Below are 7,941 nucleotides of genomic sequence, written 5' to 3' on the forward strand. Positions count from 1 at the left end.
GCGAGGATCCCGACAGTGGCACTTCTCTCTCAGTTCCCGGATAGTTCAGTCGGTAGAGCATCAAACTTTAAATCTGAGGGTCCACGGTTCAAGTCCTTGTTCGGGTGGTTGTGTTTCCGTTAAGTGTATTATAAATTTCGTTATAAATCGTATTTTATCTTCCACTCTTCTAGCTGTACTGTGGTTATTTTAAAAGTTCATTACTTGTATTTTCTTTAGTGTTTCCTTTCACAAACCGAAAATGTTCAAGACTATTTTGTCACCGCATTCCACGTAGATAATCACAGGAAAAGTAAAAGAAACGCAGTGAGGAGCTCACACAGTGAGTACTCTTGAATACAACAAGAGGAAAAGCACACACTGCACATGTGCTGAACATCACGTCCGAGTTTACAGTGACAGGAGAGATTGGAAGCGAAGTAGTTTTCTTATTACTGGCTCGCTGAACAATCTCTCAAGAAACCCCAGTTGAGATTCAACAGGTCTCTAACAGTCACGTTCAAAAAGGTGACGATACAATTTTATTTTAACTAAGTAGCCTTAATGGCAACACAGTGTTAGGAGTTCGGCTTTTCTTATTTCTTCTGCAGAACCAGCGGTAAAGGAATATACTGATCCGCATAATAAGCGCTGTCGGTTTCTGATCGTTTTTATTGAGCGCTGCTCTAAACTTTTCATTTGCTTGTGCTGGTTTTCCTCATGAAAAAAGACATTTCTCTTATTACATGATTTCACTTTTTTTCTTATCAACGAGGAGAAAGAAATAAAATATATAATTAATTATAAGAACCACAGGCAAGATGGCTGGTGGTCTAAGGCGTTCAGGTCGCAGTTTCCTCTGGAGACGTTTGTTCAAATCGTACTTCTGACGAGTACTCTTTTTCTCGTTAGAGTAGAAACGATAGAAGCCTTAAGTGGGAAAAAATCACAACATGTCGCATTTCACGTGTTCAATGTTAATTGTCTCAGTGGTTGCCTCGGTGATTGATGGCTCTTGCAGGGTGACGGCAAACTTCTTCAGAGAGAGAGTCTCCCATTCACGGCTTTTCTTCATCAAGAGCCGAGGCAACAGAGACAGACTTCAAACTGACATGAACTACTTCATGAGCGTTTATGACCGTCTTTAAAAAGCTTAGCGAAGTCGAAAACGTCTTTGGAAAAGAGGAAATGTCTGCTGACAGTAAACAGAGCTCACGCTTAGCTCCGGACAAGCGCTCCTCGTTAGTACAGTGCTGAGTAACCTCGCTTGTCGCGCGAGAGACCGCGGTCCGTTTCTGTAATAGGGCGCTGGTTACATTTTTTTAACAACCTGACTTCATTTAGAAGGTGTGTACTGTGTACTAAGTTTCGGACTAGTTAGTGCAGTAGAATATGGAGATCATCTCCAGCTCTGAGCTCAACTGCAACAAGCAGTCGTGCTGAACAAAGTCAGAGCCCAGCTTAACCTGTGCTCAGTGTGGTGCTCAGGACTCAGGTGTATTGTTGTGGTTATAATTACCACAAACTGCACGGGCTCTGAATCAGAACATTTCAATTTATCTGATCAGTAAATTAAAATGCAGGACACATTAATATAGGATTATTTCTGTGTCTCTGTCCTGTTTGAATATAACCCAATGTCCCTCACAGTTTAAAAGATACCAGTAAGGACACCTAACTCATAATTCGGTACTCATTGCAAATAGTCCCAAAACAAGCACGTCCAACAGCTGCAGGGTTGAAGGTGAACATGTATCGTATTGTAATGGCTTCTATTTCCACTGATGAATGAGACAGATTCATGAGGAGATCCTACGCACAATTAAGCAAACACATCGCTATTTCGGTCTGATGTAGAGGCTCCATTTGTGTCAGCAGTACTATAAATGTAAGTCTTATACACTTTCAGGGGCTGCATCTGTAGCACTTCATCTAAGAGGACTGTTTTACTTTACCGCACGGTGACATTCACCCACCCAATTTATTCTCAGAATACCCAATGGCTCAATAACCCTGTTTTCCCCTGGGAACCACCAGTGTACAGTCTCATTCCTTGCAAAAATCTAACAAATATATTCAATGAACTGTGTAACACAGAGCTGGAGAGGTGAAACCAGGATGGCTGAGCAATTGAGCAGGTGAAACTGTTGCCCAGGATGGCTGAGTGGTTAAGGTGTTGGACTTAGGACCCCATTGGCAAATGTCTAGGTGGGTTCAATCCCTGCTCCTGTAATTTGCTTTTGAAGTGACAGAACACTTTGAAGATTTACACTCTATTAAAATATGTATTTACTAAATTTCAGTTCTCTTCACTCCCTGGGATAACTGAACTCTCACCATCGCATCCTGAAGGCTTTACATGTATTAGCTGTGATACAGCTCCTAATAAAGACAGAATGAAACTGTATCAATAATAAATGACATGTTTTAAATAAACGTGTATTGATAAACTTCATTATTAATAAAAGTGGTGTGACGGGAAAGCAAATTAAATATTACAATGATATCCCAAGCAACTGATGTGTGCCGGAGCCAAATGTCGTCCACTGTGGGGTTTGTAAATTGTTTAAAAATTGTAAGTGAAGTTGAAATAATTAACAATTTGTTGATTCCTGCAGTTACAGATTAAAACGTGAGAAGATTTTCTCTGGGTTTATCTCTGTCCGAGAGCCTGATGTGAATATGCTGAACGCGGTGTCTTTGATTTATGTACTCGAACAACCAAAGAATCCCAATCTCGTCATCCTATGGTTTGTCAAACGTGATTTTTTCAAAGTGGGTGTGATTTCATTTAGTCTTTCGCTCCTGTACTAGAGCAGTAATGTTTCTAGACGCGCATGAACATGGTATAATAGGCTGACAGCAGGAACACGTGGCCCACAAGCATTAACAGTATCAGAGGTGTCTGCAGTATGTTGGTTTGTGAGCAGCGATAAAATAAAATGCCGAGGAAGCAGGTGTGCCTGCATTAATAAAGCTCCATCGAGCGGAAAAAGTAACAGAAGAACCAACCTAAATCCAACAGCAAGTTTCTGCAGCTGAAATCACAGGCAAAACTGCCACTGGTGAGGCTTGAACTCACAACCTCAGCATGACTCCACTATGTACTGCACACTGACCAAATGCACCACTGCAGCTGCGCAATGTATTTGTTACATGTCTTAGATGTATTTATTGGAAGGTTGCGGAAATCATAAATCACTGATTTCATTATCTGCACGTTTAATATCTAGGAGAGAGAACTCCTTAAGGTTCTACAGCTCATAAGTGCACTTTAAGAAGTCTTTGCTTTTGTGAGATGGATCTCCGAGGTGCAGCTTTTTTCTTATTACTAAAGATACCTCTACATTGTAAACTATTTGAAGACCTAGAAAAAGGAACGTGGCGTTAGTTGAAATAAGCACTGAATGGGTTAAAACCCACGCTAAAGTGATGCCTTGTGGAGAATAAATCAACATACTTTATTCGCACAGGTCACTCTGCCACGGACAATAACGATCAGCTACCACCACTATTATTATCATTATTATTATTATTCAACCATTTGGGGAACAATACAACTGAACAATCCCACTGTTCTTATGGCAAGAAAAATAACATGAGACCACTGTAAGAATGTTGTAATTGTTTGAACAATTGATTTCTATTTTTCCCTCTTATGGGCAACACTGTGGTATTTCTTTTTCTCTTCGTTGTTGTGCACGGGCTAGTTCTGCAGCGATATTTGCCACAGAAATTTCTGCGCAGCTCTGTATTAAATGTGTTCTCAACTACCAACGGACAGAAGACGACTCTAGTAGATAGCTGTGTAGTTGTGTAGGACCACACATGACACAGTGATAGTGGGGCTCTTAATGGACTGGTACACAGACCACACGAGAGGCAAGCAAAACGCTTTTAAAATTCCAAAGGCTCACCAAGTCAGAGGAACAGCAATGAACTGAAAAGATCTGTTACAGACGTCTATGTTAACCTCTTTAGAGCTATAAATGCCATTTGTTTAATTTATCTGTAGATTAACACTCCCAAGTAACAGCACCTTACAGTATATTAATGTTAATTCCGCTGGTGGACATTAGCTGGTGTTTTTTTGTAACAATTTGCTTGCTCTGCTGTAAGGAATAATAATAACATCACTTTATTAACCCTTTACAATTTGCATACCCCAGCTTGCTCTCCATGAGACACACAGATAAGGAGAGAGCCTGGGGTCAGAGCACAGGGTCTGCCATTGTATGGTGCCCTGGAGCAGTTGCGGTTAAGGGCCTTGCTCAGGAGCCCAACGGAGTAGGATTCCTCTGCCGGCAGAGGGATTTGAACAAGCAACCTTCCAGCCACAGGCACAGATCCTTAGCCATCCCAAGCATATAAAGTAAAGTAAAAAATATACAGTAAATTAAGCACGTGAACTTAAATGTTCAAAGTTTTCAGGCTCTTTAGCATTTTCCTTCACACATGGAAAAAGTTCGATGTGTTCCTGTCACATTTTTAAACGTAGATAACACAAGATAACACATACACAAGAACGGATGTAACAGTACAGGACATACAGTGAGGAATTCACGCAGCTTTCAGCTCAGTGCGGAGTCCAGAGGGAGGACTCGCTCGCTGAACGATCTCTCAGGAAATCTCGGTTGAGATTCAACAGGTGCTTCTTCAACAGCTACGACAAGTCGGAAGACTCACTGAAGTCCGAAAAGATCAGCCTCTGTGATGCAGTGTCCAGTGACACTAACTGTCCTACTGTTCTCTGCTAATGTAGAGGGTGAATGTAAGGTTTCTTTCTTGTAAAATATTTTCGAGCGTATTTTTGCTGCTGAAAATTAATCTTGTGCATTTGAATGAATTCCGATATTGTCACCTAATTCTATACATTGTTTCATCAGACTAGAACATTTAGAGGAGCTCAACTGCATTAATTAATTGCATAGTGATAGTATTTCTTGCCGTTTAAATACGTCAGTCAAAAATGTAGAGAAGGTGCTCCTATTTTCACCATTATAAGAACTGTGATGCACCAGTATTATTTACTCTCATAAAAGTATTGTAATTGTATTGTTCTGTTCCGTTAGTCTTGAGTGATACAAATCTTCTCTTTTACTGCACTACACTTCTCCAGAGGCCAGTTCAGCACACAAGGATCCTCAGTCAAACAAACACTGCAATCACTTGATAAAAGCCATTTCTCATCCTTTCTCTTAGTGTTGGTGCTACTATTGTACGCAAAGGAGGCGACTTGACAATGAAAGGTGTGATCATCTTAAAGACAGTTTTCATGAAGGTGTGCGTCGTCAAGCTCTCCACTGGCAATTGACCGGGCTTGTGAAGAAACCAATCTCATTCAACAATCATACAAATTGCACAGGTTAAGGCACATGAAGCGAAATCCATGGGCTAATTGACACAAAACAATGTCGCTTCACATTATCCGCAAAGCTGTTTTGCTTGTTGACCACCTCTCCTACATTACAGTGAGCACATACTGTATATTTCAGTTCCTTCTCTTTTATTTTCCTTACTATTTGACTATCCCTTTCCCCCATGTGGAGATGTATCCACAGCCAAAACCCCGTGTTTCGCCCTACGTTTGTGCCAGTTTTACAGTTGGTGTAGGAGCCTGCCTTAGAGAGGTCCAGTGGCACAGCTGGTCAGTGTGTGTAGCTGTGCACAGTGGAGTTATAATGAGGTTGTGTGTTTAAGCCTTGCCTGGAGCATTAAGTCTTTTGAACGTTTTCCACCCATAAAAAGTTAATTCGCCGTAGTAGTTTCACTGTGACTTTGCAGGTAAAATATTCTTAATGAGAATAATATTCTGTATATAAATAAATAACTGAACTAGAAAATATTGGAAAGAAATGGCTTGTCACACTATTCACAGCAGGCACTCAGACAGAGAAATGTCCTGTCATTAAAGAAAATTCATGAAGAAGAGGAGTGACATCATTGCAAAGGCGATATTTTCTGATGGCTGTTTTGGTTAATAATCATTTGCGTGGGAATTACTTCTGTCATTATTACTAATACTGATAAAAACAGAGAACTCACAGCTCTCTGGACGTTGGTCTGGACTCTAGAAAGTCTTTTTATTTGCAAGCGGCTCTGGAACTCAACACCTGTTGATGGGTCACTTCTGTCAGACACATCAGTGGAACCCAAGCCCACCTACACACACATTCACACACACTAATAGATATACCGTACGCCTACACTCTCACACACATTTACACTCACAGACACATCACACCTTTATACACACAATAAGACACTCACACACTCACATATATACACTCACAGACTCACAGATACACAAATAGACACTATATACGCACATAGACACCGTATACACTCTTAGGTACAGATACACTATAACTAACACTAATGCAGATACTGCTAATATTACAACAGTAACACTATTACCAAAACTTACACTATCATTGTTACTAACACTGACAAAAACTACTACTAGACTAATAATACTTATAATAACAGTAATACTCATGAAAATTAACATGATGATGATGAGTGTTAATACTCTGACACTAACACTATAAGTATCACTAATATTACATAAATACTAGCATTAAAACTAAAACTATCAGTAATGCTATCATCATTAATACTCACATAGACACTACACACACTGACAGACATGCCCACACATACACTTACAAATATAAAACTACACACTGACAGACACCACACACTCACGGACACAAACCATACACATACATTCTCAGGCATGCATTCACAGAAACAAATAGACACTACGCATACTCATAGACACACACTCATAGACACCAAACACTCAGAGACCCCACACGCTCACACACTAACAGACACAACAAGCTCACAGACACATACCCACACACTCACAGACACACAGCCCACACACACACACAGACACCACACACTTCCAGACACGCACCCACACACGCACAGATACCACAAACACACTTATCTACAGATACACGATAACTAACACAAATATAAATACTACTTATACTTCAACGGTAACACTATAATTATAATTAATATTAACATGAATATGAACATTAAAACTAAAACAATCAGTAGTGCCACTGTCATTGATACTCACATGAACACTAGCATTAAAACTACCAGTTGTAATCTCACTAATATTAACATGAAGACACTGATATTAGTATTAGTTGCTACCCATGACGTCACACCGCTCTCTGTGACAAATGCGAGACACTTAGACGCGAGGAGTGACGGGGCGCCTGTTGCCGTGATTACCATTCTTATGATTTATAAACACTGGAAATATGCATTTAAACTGTTACTTACATACATTTATGAACTTGAAATATCATTTTCTAGCTCTAGGATACAGTTACCTAAATAATAATATGAATAATCATTGTTTATTTTCGGATTGAACATTATTAACCCTAAACGCACTATGGTAATTGGTTGATACAGTCTTTATTAACCGTTTTCTAGATACTTAAACAGGGTCAAGAAATGAATCAGTACTCACCAATCGGTGAAGTTAATCGATTTTTCTACGGTTCTTCAGTTGAAATAATTGGTTGTCGATAGATAAGTGATCAATAACTCTTCTCCGTGCACTCTGTGCACCTCCCGTGGTCTCTCTCTCTGTGATCCCGGCACTCTGGCTGGTGTCTGTAACGTCACAGCGCTTATTCTGACAGAGCAGAGCGCGTCTCTGCTGCTTTTGAGTGTCTTTTTCATGAATGCCAGAGGTACTCGAAATGTTGCAAAAAGAAAAGCGTTTACTTAACAGATTAATGTGTTACAAAGTGTACCCGTGTGGAGCAGTAGAGAACGAGCACGAGTCCCTGAAATAAGCGCTTTCAAGGGTTTTACACGAATCATCAGAGTATAGAAGCCAGGAGGATCAGACTCATGTTCCTGGAGGTTAAAACATGTATCCTGGTTTTATTTCCACCCAGCTCTCAGCTCTATAGGAAGTCTGAT

The sequence above is a fragment of the Atractosteus spatula genome, chromosome 10, assembly GCF_055471065.1.
Source record: "Atractosteus spatula isolate fAtrSpa1 chromosome 10, fAtrSpa1.hap1, whole genome shotgun sequence".
NCBI classification, from domain to species: Eukaryota; Metazoa; Chordata; class Actinopteri; order Semionotiformes; family Lepisosteidae; genus Atractosteus; species Atractosteus spatula.